This window comes from Papio anubis, chromosome 1, assembly GCF_008728515.1.
Source record: "Papio anubis isolate 15944 chromosome 1, Panubis1.0, whole genome shotgun sequence".
NCBI classification, from domain to species: Eukaryota; Metazoa; Chordata; class Mammalia; order Primates; family Cercopithecidae; genus Papio; species Papio anubis.
Window position 1 is genome coordinate 20,603,605 of NC_044976.1, and position 18,348 is coordinate 20,621,952.

An 18,348-nucleotide genomic window follows, 5' to 3' on the forward strand; every position below is an offset into this window, starting at 1 on the left:
GTCAGAGAGGAGAGTGGCCATGGCGCCTGGGCTGCATGACCCCTTTGGCCATATGGCTCTGGGTTGGGATTGAGGAGAGAGCTTGTGTTTTCTAGCTCCCACCCCTGATCCAGAGAAGAGAGAAGACCATCTGTTCCATTTCTGATGCCAGCACCTCCTCTTTACCACCAAGGTCCAGGACAGAAAACGCAGCATCTGTTTAGCAGTCAGATATTGACCTTTGTCCATAGGTCAGTGATTTCTAGAAGGTCACAAGAAACTCAGAGTCCAGTTGTTCCAACCCTCCCTCTCTCACTGTCCATTATGAAGATGAGGGTTCAAGGCTCAGAGGGAGGGAGACTACCTCAGTTACCAGGTGAGATCGTGGCTGTCTGGAGCACAGCCCAAGCCTCCTGCCACCGGAGGAGAGGGCTGAGAGTAGAGTGGGTGGAGGGTGAGGCGAGGTCTCAAAGCTGGGAGACGGAGAGGAGCAGGGCTCTCCTCTCTATACAAGGCATTGTTCATCTTCACAGAAGCATCCTCGGTACCTAGAAGAGGGCCTGGCATGCATGGGGTCGTTAGCAAATATTTGCTGAATTCGTTAAAGGAGATTTTCCAGACTGAGCACAGGAAAGCCAGCTGGTGACCCCTCTGCCCCTGACCAGAGCATGTCACTGACTACCCTTGGGGCTCCGGGGAAAGCTCAGGCTGAGGTGACAGCAGAGCTGAGAGCAGGATTCGGGGCCTGGGTTAGGTTTGAGTTTTAGGACTGGGCTGTAGCTGCAGTGGGTTTGAGGTTAGGCCTGGGGTTGGCAGAAGTTGAGTTTAGCTTGGGATGGAGTTGATGTCTGGTTTGGACTGTGGATGGGGCTGGTGCAGCTGTGGGATGGTGTTCAGAGCTGGAGCTGCTGCCCAGGTCCAGCCGGGATAAGGGCTGAAAGGAGGGTTTGAGGTGGGTGCTGATGTGTATCCAGCCTGACTGGAAGCTGGTTTAGGAATGGCCTTGGGATTTGCTCTAGGGTTGGTTTGGAGGCTGTTGGAGGAATCGGGGCTGGGGTTCTGTTCCTTCCACTCCCCCAGCCCCATTCCCTTTTGGACAGAAATCCTCCACCGAGCTTGCCCAGTGGGTCCTTCTCAGAGTCTTGACAGTAGCTCACAGGAGGGCAAGCAAAATGCCATCCTCTGACCTGGTGCTGCAGCCTGAGACACACAGACATGGTGGTTCTCAAGGGGCACTAGGCTGGCCCCCAGCCCCAGCTGGGATGGGGCATCTTTACAGCTCTGGCAGACTCATGAAAAGTAATGGGGCCTTGCCATTTACTGCCTTTTCACAAAGAAAATATATCAAGTGAGACATATTTTTCTTAGAGGCAACATAAATATTTATCAGTGTTGTGGCTTCCTGGGCCCCTGATTTATAGAGGACCTGGGCTATGGGGCAGGATTCCTCCCAGTGGCTGCTGAATCCCTGAACCCAAGTGTTAATGGGTAGAGTCAGGTTTCCACCCCTCAGGACTTGGCAGGAGGTGCTGATGTAGCCAAAAGCAGAGATGGGAACTTCTACCAACTGGGAAGAGGGGAAACCCACCATCAGGTCTTGGTTCCTACCTCTATATAAAAGTGTGGGGATTTGGAGCCAGGTGAACCTCAGTTTTAATCTCAGCTCTGGTACCTATAAATCAGTTACATCGTCTCCTTGATCCTCAGTTTCCACACCTCTAAAAGTGGGACAATTCCTCCTTAATAGAGCTGTTGAGAGGATTTGCTTATAGGTCTGGCTTAGAGGATTTATAGATTTGCTTAGAGGATTTGCTCAAGGTCTGGCTTATAGGAAACACACAGGAAAGGTTTGCTGGCTCTTCTTTCTCAGTAGAGGTTGAGAGATCGGGCTCTGGAAGTCAAACAGACCTGGGTTTACATCTTTGCTTTGTCACTCATAATCTGGGGGGCCCTGAGCCTCAATTTTCTCATCTGTAAAATGGGCCAAATAAGAGTATCTCGTATCTCATAGGGATGCATCGGTCAGAGTGAATGGTTGCAAGCGACAGAACCTGACTCTGTCTCTGACGAGTGCAAAAGGGAATTTAATGAAAGGATATCAGAAGCTCACAGAATCTATAGGAAACTGGAAGACCAGGCCTAGAAAGTAGATAGAATGCAAGGAGTGATAGAGGAATAGGTCAAATAGTGATTCATCAATCAAGGCAGTAGACTCTAGAGCAAGCAGGAGCAGCCCAGGGTGCCGGCTGCCACAGCCACAGTCATGGGCAGGACTGCAGAGGCCGCTGAGCCTCTGCATGCTCAATGTTCAAGGCCCAGTCGAGGTTCTATGCTTATCTCCTGCCCATTTCTTTGGTCTCTAGGGTTGGGATACCATGACCTCCCACCAGTCTGTGTTCACTGAGGACGCCCCAGGAAAGACCAGCGTGCTCATGTAGAAGGGGTTTGGCACTCTTAACAAGGTCCATGACAGAGGTCTTTGGGAATGAGATAAGACCACCCTCATTGATGCCCCTGTGCCTGGCACCAAGCATAACTCCTCAAGTGGCAGCCATTAGCTGTCATGACAGCCTCCTCCAGTGCGAGCTGTGCCTGCAGTGGCCCCTGGACTAAAGGTGGCAGATACAGACAGAGTTGGAGATTGGCTCAGGAAGTGCCATCTGCTCATCAGGCAGTCTGACATGAGGGAAAGAGACCAAGAGGGAAAGACCAAGAGTCTGGCCCTACTTCTTGTCCCATCTCCACCACTAATTAGCAATGCCAGCCTGACAGGCCCTCCCTCCTCTCTGAGATTCCAGCTTCTCTGCTGGGAAACAGCATCAGTGCTACCTTCCCTCACTCTGTCACCAGAAGGCTGGGAAATGCATATTTAATAACACATAGGCCAGGTGCAGTGGCCCACACCTATAATCCCAGCACTTTGGGAGGCCGAGACAGGGGGATCACTTGAGCCAGCAGTTTGAGACCAACCTGGGCAACATGGCAAAGCCCCATCTTCAAAAAATACAGAAAACTAGCTGGGTGTGGTGGTGCAGTCCTATAGTCCCAGCTACTCAGGAGGCTGAGGCGGGAGGATCACCTGAGCATAGCAGGTCAAGGCTGCAATGAGCCATGATTGTGCCACTGCACCCTAGCCTTGGTGACAGAGTGATGCCCGGTCTCAAATAATAATAATAATAATAATAACAACACATAGAAATATTATTTTTTCTATTTTTAAGGTTTTTAATAACTTTAAAATTTTTCCAAAATAATTTATATTCCATAAAGTTCACCCTTTTAAAGTACACAATCCCGTGATTTTTATTCACAACGTTGTGCAACCATCACTACTAATTCCAGAACATTTCATCATCTCCAAAAGAATCCTGTATCCTTTAGCAATCATCCCTCATTCTTTCCTCCCCTCAGCCCCTGGCAACCACTAATCTCCTTTCTGTCTCTATGGATTTGCCTGTTCTGACAAATGGAATCATGCAATGCGTGGTCTTTTGTGTCTGTTTTTTTTCACTTAGCACAGTGTTTGCAAGGTTCAGCCATATTGAGGCATGTGTCAGTGCCTCATTCCTTTTCACAGCTGTGTACTATTTTGTTGCATGGATATGCCACAGTTTGTTTACCCATTCATGTAGGATTCTTTTTAGTTGACACAGGGCCAAGGCCGGGGCTTCAGGTATTCTTACAGAGGGAGAGGCTAGAGCAGAACCAAGAGGAAGGGCTGCATCTAAACAGGGGATGTGTGTGCAGCCTGAATGAGTCTGTCTCTGGCTCTGCTTACTCTCAAAGTGCCTGAGGGCATTTCAGAGAGTTCCTGGATTCTGAGAATCGGAAATTATTGCTACCTAGACTCTGAGCTTTCCATCACCTCTGCCTCAAACCCAAGGTGACTATGGGCATGGGGCCTTCCTGGGGGTTGGAGTCAGTGGACAGAGTTGAGCTAGGCACATAGAAGTGATTAGTAAATACATGGATGGATAAATGGATGGATTGAATAGATGGATGATTGCATAGAGGGATGCAAGGGTTCATGTGGAAAAATGGATGGATGGACGGACGGATGGATGGATGGATGGATGGATGGATGGATGGATGGATGGATAGATGGATGAATGAATGGATGGGTGGATGAATGGATGGGCAGGTGGGTGGGTGGATGGATAGACAGAATGTATAAATGGAAGACTGGATGAATAAACTGGCATGCGGAGCTGGCACTACATTCTTGCCAAGACCTACTTTGTTTGTTCTGAAACAGTGTCTTGCTCTGTCACCTAGGCTGGAGTGCAGTGGTGCAAACACGGCTCACTGCAGCCTCTAAGTCCTGGGTTCAAGCAATCCTCCTGCCTCAGCCTACCATGTAGCTGAGACCACAGACATGCACACCATGCAACACCATGCCTGGCTAATTTTTTTTTTTTTTTTTTTTTGTAGAGATAGGGTCTCTCCATGTTGACTAGGCTAGTCTCAAACTCCTGGACTCAGGTGATCCTCCCATCTCGGCATCCCAAAGAGCTGGGATTACAGGCATTAGCCATCGCACCTGGCCTGCCAAAGCCCACTTTATGCATGGGAGAAAGATACATTTTTTACCTAGAGGGAAATTCTAGCACAAGGCGTCCTTGAGTCAAAAGACCTACCATTTAGGTGCTAACTCTTAAACAGGTGTAGGAAGGATCAAATCTTAAATCTTTAGAGTTGCAAATCAAATGATCTAGCTGTGTTTGGCACACTGAAGGTGCTTACTACATAGTTGGAAGTGAACGGATGGACGAATGAATGGCTTGAACAAATGAACAAACCTACTTCCCACCCAGTTGGTGAATTAGGAAAGTGACACCCATTTTAGAAATGAGGAGAGTGGCACCTAAAGTCACCCGCCGATCAGGGTCAGGCTGTGGCGTGGAATCCAGACCAACTGGAAGTCCAGCATTCTTTTCCCCATACCAGGCAGTTTCCCGGTTCCTGATCTCAGTGGGGACATCTCATGTCAACCAGACAAGTCACTTCCAGGCCTTGGATTTTGTGTTCTTCTACCTAGCACAAGGAGGTCACTGAACTGACCACATGTCTATTTGATGATTGTTTGAGACTGGGGTGTGTGTATGTGTCTTGGAATGAGAGAGAAAAAGAGAGAGAGAAAAAAAAAGAGACACACAGGGAGAGAGAGAGAGGAGAGAGAGAGAGAGAGAGAGAGAGAGAATGCATACATTCTCACGAATGGAAAGGCAAATACATCTTGTCAGCAGCTTTCACCTTCTCGTAGTGCAGCTGTAACATGTCAGGTGTATTGGGGCACCCGAGATAAGCTGGTTTTGACACGCTGCAGATGCCTTCCTACCTCCCAGGGAGGCTGTGACCACCCCATGTGACAGAGACAATGACATTCAACATCTGGGTAGCAGCTTATGTGAGGTCATGACTCAGTGCCTGGCACATGGCAAGTACCCAGTGAATGGTGGCTGCTTTCATTCATTAATAGCAATCTCCCCGGCCCAGACCTTCTTACTAGGCTCATACTTTCCAGCACACTGAACTGGGATCAGGAAGTCTAATTCTACTCCCAGCTCTGACATGCACTTTCTGGGGGACCCTGGATGTCTAACCTCCCTGGGCCTCCATCTCCTCATCTGTAGAATGGAGAAAAGCATACCCTCCTCACAGGGCTGCTGGGAAAACAACCAGAGAGACAGGCTATGGGGGCACTTTGCATGCTATAGACAAGGGGCAGTAAACTACCAGGGGCCAAATCCAGTGCGCCACTTTGCAAATAAAGTTTTATTGGAATGCACCCACCCTCATCCATGTACGTATTGTCTGTGGTTGCTTTCAAATGACAGTAACAGAGCCAAATAGTTGCAACAGAGACTAAAGGTCTGCAGAGTCTAAAATATTTACTATCTAGTCCTTTAAAGAAGAATTTAGCTGCTCCTGCTATTGAGCGATTATTCCCAGGTGTTAGCAGCTTTCCTCCTTCCTCTTCCCTGGGAGATGCTCACTCTCAGGCCCTCCCAAAGGCTGGTGTAAAGCCTGGGTATCTCCTCTTTGACAAGGTTTCCTGGTGACTCTGATGAAGAAAGGCCCCTGGTCCAGACTGCAAAACACACCAGGGTAGTGGAATCAGACAGACCCGAGATCAAATCCCTGTTCTACTGCTTCCCACCTGTGTGACTGCGGACAAGTTGCTTAACCTCTCTGAGCCTCAATGCACTTATCTACAAAATGGGGACAACAATGCCTATCCCTTAGAGTTCCTGGGAAAATTAAATGAGACAATATCTATAAAGGGCTCAGTCAGGCCTGATGCAGGATGGGTGCCTGGTAATTGATGGTTTTTTTTTTTTTCCTGCATCCCTAAACTAATTCAGTCCCTGGGTATGCTGCATCTTCCCAGTTCTTCCAGAACCCTCCTAGCTTCTCTCTTTCTGCCCCACTGTGGCCTCTCAGGTGGACTCTGCCCCCCGTCTTTGTTGAGGGTCCTTCTTCCCCAGCAGAGAGAGGTGCATTTGCTGAGAGGCAGCGCTGGGGAGCTGGTCTGATACAGCCTGGAGTTCTCGGCCCATTTCTGACACTGAAACACCGGCTCTGTGTTTACACAAGGACTCTCATAATATTTGCTTTCCGTGGCCATTATTTGTCCAGGGGCTGACGTCAGATGAAGACAAGCAACTCCCCACTAGCGCTTTCAAAGCACAAGGTCAGCACCTCCCTGTCCCCACTTCACTGTCCCATCCCCTGGCTCCTTGTCTGAGTTTTCTAAACTAACCACACTCCAGGCTTTGGGTGACTTAGCAAATGAGTTGGCGTGGGACCAGCAGAAAGGCAGATTCTGGTCCCAGCCTGTCGCTAACTAGCTGGGCGACCTTGGAGGGTCTGGTCCTCTCCCTGGGCCTCAGTTGCCTCCTCTGTGCCCTGGGAGGGTCGCTTCCAGCGCCACAATTCCATGACTCTGGAACTTCAAGAACCCCCCAGGCTGGGAGAGTCCAGCACCCGCTGTCACTCTCCTTCCCACCCCTCCACCCTTCTCAAGCTGCCTGGGAGTGGGAGGAAAGCGAACAGAAATTGTGAAAACAAAGCCACACTTCGACTTAGCTACAACCCTGCCGACAGCACAATCTTTCATCGAGAGAGAAAATAAGAAGTGAAAAAAGCTACAAGCCTTCAACTGGGCATTTTAACATGGAGGTATGTCCTCCACCAGAGCAAATACCCTGCACCCTGACCAGCGTGGGGAGCCTGTGAATGGACATAAGTCCAGCTTCTTCCACCCATCTGCCACTCATATGAGAAGGTTGCCGGGCGCCATGGCTCACGCCTGTAATCCAGCACTTTAGGGGGCCAAGGGGGCCAGATCACCTCCGAGAGGTCAGGAGTTCGAGACCAGCCTGGCCAACATGATGAAACTCCATCTCTACTAAAAATACAAAAATTAGCTGTGTGTGGTGGTGCGCGCCTGCAATCCCAGCTACTGGGAAGGCTGAAGCAGGAGAATCACTTGAACTTGGGAGGTAGAGGTTGCAGCGAGCCTAGCTGCTGCACTCTAGCCTGGGCGACAGAATGAGACTCCATCTCAAAAAAAAAAAGAAAGAAAGAGGTCAAGTTGCAGGTAAAGCCACCTATGTCACAAGGTCAGCTCTGCTTCCCAGGGAGGAAGAATCATACATAAGTCCAAGGGGAGAAAAAAAAAAAATGACAAAACCATTCCGGGGAGTTACTGACTCCATTGAAATGTGTATCCATACCAAAGACATACGGGTCCATACCTTCCGAGGACTTAATAAAGGACACTCATCTGAAACTTCAGCCCGAGGGACTTCAGTAGGTCACATCAAACTCTTTCCTGACTTGGCATGGCCAGTGTGGGGCAGTCCAGTGGTTTAAGCAAGTCTTTGGAGCCGAACACACCTGGGTCTGAATTCCAGTAAGGCCACCCAGTGGCTGGATGACCTGGGGGAGCCATGGTGCCTCTCTGAGCCCGGGTTTTCCCAACTGTGAAATGGAGATGATAATAATTCATACCTTGTGGGGCTGTTGTGAGAATGTAAGAAACAGTTCAGTGCCTATGCCAGTTGGAAGGTCATATGGGGCCCTTGCCAAATGATCTTCTCCTTGGGTTACTGGATGATTCTTCAAGGGTGATAATCATCGAGACCTACTTTGGCGGGTCAGGCACAGTGGCTCATGCCCGTCATCCCAGCACTTTGGGAGCCTGAGGCAGGCAGATCATTTGGGGTCAGGAGTTCGAGACCAGCCTGGTCAACATGGTGAAACCCTGTCTGTACTAAAAATATAAAAATTAGCAGGGGGGTGGCGGGGGGGTAGCTCACGCCCGTAATTCCAGCATTTTTTGAGGCTTAGGGAGGTAGATCATTTGAGTTTAGGAGTTTGAGACCAGCTTGGCCCAACATGGTGAAACTCCATCACTACTAAAAATACAAAAATTAGCTGGGCGTGGTGGTGTGCACCTGTAATCCCAGCTACTCGGCAAGGCTGAGGCAGGAGAATTGCCTGAACCCAGGAGGCGGAGGTTGCAGTGAGCTAAGATTGCACCACTGCACACTCCAGCCTGGGCAGCAAAGCAAGACTCTGTCAAAATCAATCAATCAATCAATCAATCAATCCCACTCTGGCATGAAGAACATCTGAGTTCTTTGAAGCACTCACAAGTGCATTCTCATTTGTAGCACTTCTCACAACAGTGACATAAGGTGGATATCACTCTCCACAGTCTATAGATGCAAAAACTGAGGATGGAAGAGACAAAGCCGTTTGTCCAGAGCTCACCACAAGCTCTCGCCCTGAAGCCCAGGCCTTCGACTCCCAGTCATTGCTCTGGCATCTCTTTCCACAGGCTAAGATCCTACTGGCTCCATGGGGCCTCAGTGGGTCCAGCTGTGTCCAGAGGCCTCCCAGACACTGGCTCCAGGCCTCTCAATTTCTCTCCAGCCTCAAGAGGGAGGTTCAGACATCGGGGGTGAGCTCAGCCAGAAGTGTGAGGAGACAGCGCCCTCCGGTGGCCTCTGCGCAGCAGCGAGGGAAGCCGAAGGAGGGGGTGGGGCATTTCGATGTCACAAGGGCTGCAGCCCAGAGGAGAGGGACAGAGATCAGGGGCACATTAGACTCCTGTCCTCACCGGTCCAGCCCCTTGATACCTCCAATACTCCTTCTGACCCAGGACTCTTAGAATCACATCATTCCAATCTGGAAAGAAACTGAAACGCCATCTAAATGAATGTTCTCTGCACACAGATTATTGAATCCAGGGTGGAGACAGATCATCCAAGGTCACGTGAGGAGTCAGGGTGGAATGCATTCAGAGCTCAGGTCCCCTACCTGCCCCTTCAGGCCCAGCAGGAAGTTCAGGGAGGTTGGATTCACCAGCCCTGCACCTCCCCGCTCCCCATTTTTCTCCTCTGCCTTCAGGGCTGCCAGGCACACTAGGTACAGTGGGAGGGGCTGAGTTAGAAGAGTGATGGTAATGGGTTCTCCAACTCTTGATGGCTGTGTGACCTTGTGCAGGTTACTTAACCTCTCTGTGCCCCAGTTTCCCCCTCTGTGAAATGATATTGAATCCTCAATGCCACAGGACTAAATAATGCATAAATTTAAAAAGGCCTGGTACATAGTAAGCAACCCCTAAATGTGGTAGCCCCTGCTACTGCTTTTATTACTATTTGTTTGGTGCCTCTAATTAATTGGTTCGCTTCTGAGGGGCCACAAGCTCTCCCACACACCTTTCTCCCCTCCCCTTCTCTCGCTTCATTTCTTCTCACCAAACCCCAAAGCGGCAAATTAATCCCCAGTACCTGTATCTCTTGTCTGTCACATTCGAGGCTCTGCAAGATGGTGTGGCCTGGCCGGGGACTGGGGAGTCAGTGCCACACACATAGCCCCTCTGTGGGTCAGCCTGCCACTCTGACCCAGGATAAGCTTAGCTAAGGCTGAGTCTCAGAGAAGGGCTGAAACCCCAGAGGGTTTTTCTGGGGCCAAGAGCAGACCAGGTTGAAGGGCGTGGTCAGTACCTCCTGGGATGATTCCAAGGGCCCAGCTCTAACAGCTGAACATCACCAGGCTCGAGTTTCAGGATGGGAACCTTGAAAACCCCTCCGCGATTTTCCTTTTCACACCAGTCTTGGGGCCAGGCAGATGTGGGTTCAAATCCTTGCTCTGCCACTCGTGAGTTCTGTGATCTTGGGAAGAGACTGAATGTCTCTGGACCTCAGTTTCCTCGTCTGTAAAGTGGGAGTGGTTAAAGGAGTGTATGGAACTGTTGGGTTTGGATTAAGGTGCCCAGCCCACTGCCTGGAATGCAGCACTCTGACTAGCTTATTGAACATCAAAATTAATTTACCACCTTTTCCCCCAGAATCCTGTTCTTCTTCTGGAATTCCCTGTCCTGGTAGGTGTCTATAATACTTACATCTAGGATGTCTATAATACTTACACATCCAAGGAGGGGTGGCCCATGTTCTCATACTTTCTATCAACTCTGTCATAGCTGTCTTGCACGGAGGTGAATCCATCACAGCTGCCTTGCATGGCCATTCCTCTCCATCTACTTTGGCCATGGCTCTTCTTCCAGGACAAGGTTATGGCAAATCCTTCATCACTGGTTTCCTCCTTCCAGCCTCCTTACTCCTGCTGGGGTGGTTACATCAGCCCCTCTCCACACCTCACTCTGAAACACATGTTCAGAGCACAAAGTCCAAACTGCTCAACGAAGCCAGGACACTGAGGTCCCCCATGATCTGGGCCCCTCACTCTCACCTCCCCAGCATCATCTGCTCCCATCCTGCCTCCCACACAAACCAACCCTCCCTCCCAAACTCCCAGTGTTCCCTGAAGATGAGGCTCCCTGCTGCTCTGTGCCTCTAAGCCTCTGCCCTCTGGCCCAACCACCCAGAACGCCGCTCTCTGACACCTCCTCTGCAAGCCCTCTGTGACTGCCCCCACCTCCCCAGTTCTTCTCACGTGGAGCCAAGCACTCTCCCCTTCAGGCCCCATCGACCTCTCTCAGACCCCCACGATGGCCCTTCCTACCTGTCTGCGGCAGGTTTACCTGACTAGGCAATCCAGGAGGGAGGCGAGAGCACTGGTTGAGAGCAATGCCTGTGGGGTCCTGTCTCCTGGGATTTACTGAGAGAACGTGTGGAGTCCTAGCACTGTGTCTGCTGCACATAGATGCTCAGTAAATGAAAGTGATTCTTTTTATTGCTATCTCCCCATGAGACTGCAAATTCCTAGAGCAAGACTCATGTCTTAATTATCTCTGCATCCCCAGCAACTAGCCCTGTGATCTGGCCCACAGTAGAAGTTTAACAGATGTTTTCACACGGATGAATGGATGGATGGATACATGGACGGATGGATGGATAAATAGATGGATGGTGTGGCTGAAAGAGGAGGAAGAAATATGTAAGAGCTGCATTCAGCTGGTAACTAGGCAGTGACAGAAACGTACACGGCACTTTACAAAGCAATGTCAGCCAAGCCCAACCACGGAGACTGATTCTATTTTTATCCCTGTTTCATGGAGGGGAGGAACTGGCTCAGGGAGGTGAAGACACCTGCCAGAGTTCCATAGTGATGACATTGGTGACAGCCGATATTCAAAGTCACTTCTGTCTGGTTACAAACCCCATGCAATTTCCATTTATCCACGCTGCTTCCTAAAAGGAAGCAGTTGGAATAGCAGCCGCATCTGAAGGAAATATGAACTAGAATTTATGTCGAGATTGCTAAAGTTCCAGCCTGGCCAACACGATGAAATCCTGTCTCTATTAGAAATACAAAAATTAGCTGGGAATGATGGCGCTGCCTGTAATCTCAGGTACTCGAGAAGCTGAGGCAGGAAAATCGCTTGCACCAGGGAAGCAGAGGTTGCAGTGAGCCGAGATCTCACTATTGCACCCCAGCCTGAGGGACAGAGCGAGACTTTGTCTCAAAAAAAAAAAAAAAAAAAAAGTTGCTAAAGTTACCAGCAGGTGCTTCACACTAAAGAGATGAGGAAACTGAGGCCCAAGGAATTTGGGGAAGGGCGGGTAGATCCAGAGCCCTTTACTGCTGCCTGAGCCATTCTGGTTCCCAAATGCTGGAAGTATGTACAGCACAGAAGGGCTGGCCTGGAGGTAGGGTTCTGGGTCTAAAAGTTAGAGGCAAACAGTGGAGGGAGGAAGGTATTGGTGTCTCTGGGTCATTGGTCAGAGCTGGGGTCTTAGGTGCCCAGGAAGTATCACTGTTATGACTGTTATGAATGATAAACTGCATTATTAGAGATGCTATGTAACCATAAACTATAACATTACTTATGTTGTTAGGGCACTTCAGGGTGTCCAGAGCACTTTTGCATGTACCACCAATTTTCCCCCACAATTCCTTCAAAACGTGCAAAAAGCGGGGGATTATCACAATCTTACAAAGCAAGTGGCTGCAGAGGAGTCACGTGGATTCCCCCAAGGGCATAAACTTGGCAAATAGTTTCCCTAGTCTCAACATAAACGTTTCTGATTCCTGGTTTGGTGCTGTTTCTCACATACCTGCAGCCTTCCCGAGCCCCTGGTGTGTTATGGTTGCTGTTTAGTAAGCCGATGTGAGCATCGATGGAAAGCAAGAGAAAACAGAGATGGGTGGGAAAGAGGAAGCTGAACAACAGCTGGGAAATGGGGAAGGAAGCTCTGGGGAGCCCAGCAAGAGGACTGGCAATCCAGGCTTCTTTGGGCCCCTCCTCAGGTCCCAGTCTTTGCTGGAGCCACACATACAGCTGGCAGCCTGATGCTGGCACGAGATGGCGCCCTTGGATGGGGAAAGGACTGGAGTGAGCCTGGACAGGCTGGTGATTAGCTGTGAGCACTGCTGACTGGGCTGTCTGCAGTTTCCACACTACCCCTGGGCAGTGGGCACATCAGCTTCTGCTTCAAAAAGGCCCTTTCAAGACTCCTCTACTGAAATCCTAGGCCTGTTCACTCAAATGCACAGTTGCAGGATGAATCAGAGGTGTTCACAGTTATCCCCAGCCAGGTGAGTCCAAACAGGTGGATACAGAATTTTTTTTTAGACGGTGTATCGCTCTGTCACCAGGCTGGAGTGCAGTGGCGAGATCTTGGCTCATTGCAACCTCCGCTTCCCAGGTTCAAGCACCTGCCTCAGCCTCCCAAGTAGCTGGGACTACAAGCGTGCGCCACTGCACCCAGCTAATTTTTGTATTTTTAGACAGAGTTTCACCATGTTGGCCAGAACGGTCTCGATCTCTTGACCTTGGGATCCACCCACCTCAGCCTCCCAAAGTACTGGGAGCCACTGCACCCGGATTGAATGCAGATTTTACCCACAGTCCAGGCCTCCCAACTGAGTCCCACGAAATCAAAGTGTTGGGTTTCAGCAGAGAACTTTCTAAAGTGTATTGATCCCTTCCAATGGGACAGGCATCACACTAAGTGCTTTCTCTGCCTGTAAGGCTGTCAGATAAAATACAGGATACCCAGTTACATTGGAACTACAGACCAACACAGAATAATTTATAGCATGAGTGTGTCTCAAATATTGCATAGGACATACTTACACTAAAAAGTTATTCCTTGATCTGGAATTCAAGGTTAACTGAACACCCTGTATTTCTATTTGCTAAATCTGGGAACTCTATCTGTATTATTTCATCTTCACAGTCATAGAGGGAGAAGATCCCATCTCCACTTTACAGGCATTGTAACTGAAGTTCCAAGAGGTAAAGGAATTGGCTTGTGTTTCACATGTGGGTGAGTGGTGGGGCTGCGATGCCAATCCAGGCCTGCCCATTTCCCCAGTCTGCACCCTCACTGATTTCCTCTCTAACCAACACAAGGGGCAGAGGAAAAAAAATGCTGAATGCCTCTGGCCTTTCAGGGAGATGGTCAGCTAAAAATGGGCTCTGAGGGCATCAGATGTAAATATCTTCAATGTGAGAATAATAAAGGTTCTATTGTAAAACAGGAATGAGTCTTATACATCATCCAACCAAGAGACTTTGGGGTTAACAGGTGGGCTCTGGAAACAGGTTGTTGAGTAAAAGCCCCAACTCCATCCATTACTAGCTGTGTGACTTTGGGCAAGTTAATCGACCTTTCTGTGCCTCAGTTGCCCTATTAAGAATATGGGGATAATAACAACACCCGTGTCATAAGGTTGTTGTAAGGATTAAATGAAGCATACATGGAAAATATTTAGAATGGTGCCTGGTACTTGTAAGCATCCCAAATTATGTATTCTAGCTCATGTCTGTAGACCAACTGCTTCGCTCCATGAAGGAGAATGCTGACGCCCAGAAGCCTCACTCAGGGCCACACAGCAATCGGGTGGCTGAGCAGAGTCTCAGTGCCAGGTCTCCAGGCTGATGTCTGTGATGCCGTCTTAAAAGAAGAGAGAGAAATCGGCATCAGATGGCAGCAGGCACCTGGTTCCTGGTGTCCCTATCCTGATTTGTCTCACGCCTTTCAGTACAAAGGAATCCTACCACTTCTAAGGTCACTAGCAGAATTTAAATCCTCCAGTTCTTTTGCATCAGTACAATGTTGTACATTTATTTCACTCCCTCCACAAACCATTATGGGGGCTAGCCACATGCCAAGCACTGTGTTAGGCATACAGGATATAAAGAAGCTTGGCACACGGCCCCTGTCTCCGCTCTGTTGAGAGAGGGAGAAAAGCAAGTAGATACCAAAAGATAGGCTGGGTGAGGTGGCTCACACCTGTAATCCCAGCACTTTGGGAGGCCCAGGTAGGAGAATCACTTGAGGTCAGGAGTTCAAGACCAACCTGGCCAACATGATGAAACCCCATCTAGACTAAAAATACAAAAAAAAAAAAAAAATTAACTGGGAGTGATGGCACACGCCTGTAATCCCAGCTACTTGGGAGGTTGAGGCTAGAGAACCGCTTGGACCTAGGAGGCGGAGCTTGCAGTGAACTGAGATTGCACCACTGCACTCCAGCCTGGGCGACTGAGCAAGACTCTGTCTCAAAAAAAAAAAAAAAAAAATGGCTGGGCAGAGTGACTCACACCTGTAATCCCAGCATTTTGGGAGACGGAGGCAGGTGGATCACTTGAGGTCAGGAATTCAAAACCAGCCTGACCAACATGGTGAAACCCCATCTCTACTAAACACACACACGCACACACACACACACACACGCACAAAATTAGCTGGGCATAGTGGTGCACACCTGTAATCTCAGCTACTCATGAAACTGAGACAGAAGAATTACTTGAACCTAGGAGACGGAGGTTGCAGTGAGCCGAGATTGCACCATTGCACTCCAGCCTGAGCAACAAGAGCAAAACTCCATCTCAAAAAAATTTAAAAAGATACCAAAAGATAGCATGATTAGCACCAGGAGTAGGGAGCCCAGGGCCTGTGGGAGCCAGAAGACGGAGAGCTGGCAGAAGTAGGAATGATGGAGAGACACTGCTGGGGGAAGTGATCTCATTGATCTGAGCCCATCAGGACAAAGAGGGTCGGCCAGGGAAGAAAGGGGCAGGAAAGGCCTTCCAGGCTGAAAGAACAGCATGTGCTGAAGCCTAGAGGCCAGACAAGAAAGGACAGAGCATCCTCTGCTGGGCCCATGACAAGAAGACCAGGGTTCTATCCTAGTGAACCAAATGCTCCCCAAGATGCCCTTGACCTGTGCAGGGAAGCAAGCCCCCTCCAGTGTGATGGCTGCCTCCATGGTTAAGACGCAGTTGAGAGAAAGAAGCTCTTTTGTCATAAAGAAACCACTGCTCACCAAAACTGCCAAGCAGGACTCAAATCAATGGCACACAAAGAAAGATTCTGTCTTAGAGACTGGCTTGGGTTTGGGCTCTATGCTGTTGTGGATATGAATTCATTCACCGTTGGAGAACTAAACCTGGAATGGGACTTGGAAGCATCACTCTGCACCCTGAAAGTCACTAGAATACAAGCTGGTGTGCTGGCTGAAGGTAGATCTTTGGCAAATCTCCACCTGTTTCATCTTGGTATTCTTGATGCGAAGAATTCTAATTGCTACCAGGCCAGAGAGGAAGGCAGCTGTGCCCTTTGAAATCTGTGGGGCTATGGCTCCTGGGTTGGAGAGTTTTGTCCAAACAGCTTTGTGCTTGCTTGAATTTTCTTCTGAAGGTTATTACCACCAAGGTCACTGGCAGTACCGCATCTCTGGGAGGCCAGGGGTATTTGCTAGTTATTGGATGATATTTCTTCCAGGGTCCTAAGGGAGCCTCAATTGTGCAAATGCCAGAAAGTCTGAAATGCCTGCTTGCTGAAACCATTGATATAATCTATGCCCAGTAGCCCCTCCCACCCCTGCCTCAGCAGGTGCTTCCCCCTTCTTCGATGGGGAACCATTTCCCCCACTCTTTGCTTTCTAGGAAAAGATGGAGGTGAATTGAAAGGGGGCATGGGCCCTTAGTCCATGTCTTCTGGAGTCCCCAGGTATATTAGTCTGTTCTCATGCTGCCAATAAAGACATACCCAAGACTGGGTAATTTATAAAGGAAAGAGATTTAATGCACTCACAGTTCCACATGGCTGGGGAGGCCTCACAATCATGGAGGAAGGCAAAGGAGAAGCCAAGTTACATCTTACATGGCAGCAGGCAAGAGTGCATGTGCAGGGGAACTGCCCTTTATAAAACCATCAGATCTTGTGAGACTTACTCACCATCACTAGAACAGTATAGGGGAAACTGCCCCCATGATTCAATTATCTCCACCTTGACCCACCCTTGACACGATGGGATTATCGCAATTCAGAGTGAGATTTGGGTGGGGACACAGAACCAAATCATATCACCAGGCAATCCCAACATCATTCTCATGGGCTTCAGGTTTCATCTCTGGCTACAAGCAGATCACAGCCACAGACTGTCAATGGGACCCCAAGAGCCCAGCAGTCCAAGTCAAAACTATGGAGACCATCTTGGACTCCTGCCCCACCCCCAGTCACCAAGTCCTGGATCTATTGCCCTCCCAAGCCTCTGTTAGCCACTTATTGACCATGAGTAAGTTTCTTAACCTCTCCAACCTTCCATTTCCTTGTCTCTAAAATGAGTAAAATGAGCAAAAAGTATTAAAGTGTCTCCAGAATCCTTTCTCATGAAGGAATCATTCTGACTATGTCATGGAAAAGGTAACAGTATATAAACACATTTGGTATCACACACAAATATGTTTTAAATCCCTCATGGGAGGGCACGGTGGCTCATACCTGTAATCCCAGCACTTTAGGAGGCCAAGGTGGGTGGATCACCTGAGATCAGGAGTTTGAGACCAGCCTGGCCAACATTGTGAAACCCTGTCTCTTCTAAAAATTACAAAAATTAGCCAGCCATGGCAGCAGGCACCTGTAATCCCAGCTACTCGGGAGGCTGAAGCACAAGAATCACTTGAACCCGGGAGGTGGTGGTTGCAGTGAGCCGAGATCGCAACACTACACTCCAGCTTGGGCAATGGAGTGAGACTCCGTCTCAAAAAAAAAAAGAAAAAAGAAAAAGAAATAAAAGCCCTCATGACTGTGCACACCTGCATTTCTTCTGGATAAAAGCCTTGAGTGAGAAAATCGTCACTAAACAAATCTGTGAAGTTGAAGGCAAAGGTGTGTTTGAGGTGCAGAGCATCAAATGCGCCTGGGGAGCAGGTGGAGTGGGGTGAAGGGTCTCTGCAGGGGGCCTGCACCTGTTCACATGGCAGTGCCCTATATTCCTCTCTAGAAGCCTCTATCCAGTTTTGACAAGTCACGGGCTGAATTCTAAGAGATAATCCTGTTGTTTTATTTATTGCCAATAAACTGCATGCTTATAGGAAAGCATTTTGAGACACTCTAATAGCAACTTTATAGGATTGCTGTGAGGTTTGAAAAAGATAATGAATGGAATGAGATTGCCTCTGTGCTTGTTTGGCACAGAGAAAACTTATTAATAAGTATGTGCTGATTTTAGAAACGTGAGGTCACCCTCGTTGTTGACAGCAAAAGCTAAAATTATGAAGCACGGCTTGTCTCATTTGTCCCAGAATCCCCCAGCACCTAGTACAATGTTGGCACATACCAGAAATTCAATAAATATTAGATGACTAAATATATAAACAGGGTGGGAAATTAACACTGAAAGGGGGAAATGTCTTTTGGGTTAATTCTTAGAATGATGCTAACCTGAATAGGTGTATAATAAAGAGGTTTTCACAAAACTCTTCAAACAATGCATGATTTGTGCAGTCAATAGATATTTAGTGGGCTGGGTGCAGTGGCTCTTGCCTGTAATCCCAGCACTTTGGGAGGCCAAGGTGGGAGGATCATCTGAGGTCGGGAGATCCGGACCAGCCTGGCCAATATGATGAAACCCCGTCTCTACTAAAAATACAAAAAT

At 48.9% G+C, this 18,348-nt stretch overlaps 1 long non-coding RNA gene across 2 annotated transcripts; it reads right to left on the reverse strand.

Moving 5' to 3' along the window:
* Positions 1 to 5,853: 5,853 nt before the first annotated feature.
* Positions 5,854 to 11,797, reverse strand: LOC103882185. Of its 2 annotated transcripts, none has more exons than XR_001898028.3 (3): positions 8,761 to 11,797; positions 7,740 to 7,965; positions 5,854 to 6,070 (listed from the first exon to the last, which is right to left on the reverse strand). It is a non-coding gene; the product is annotated as an uncharacterized LOC103882185 (long non-coding RNA). The 2 variants fall into 2 exon arrangements; XR_643932.4 differs by having other exon boundaries at positions 8,641 to 11,797.
* Positions 11,798 to 18,348: the final 6,551 nt, after the last annotated feature.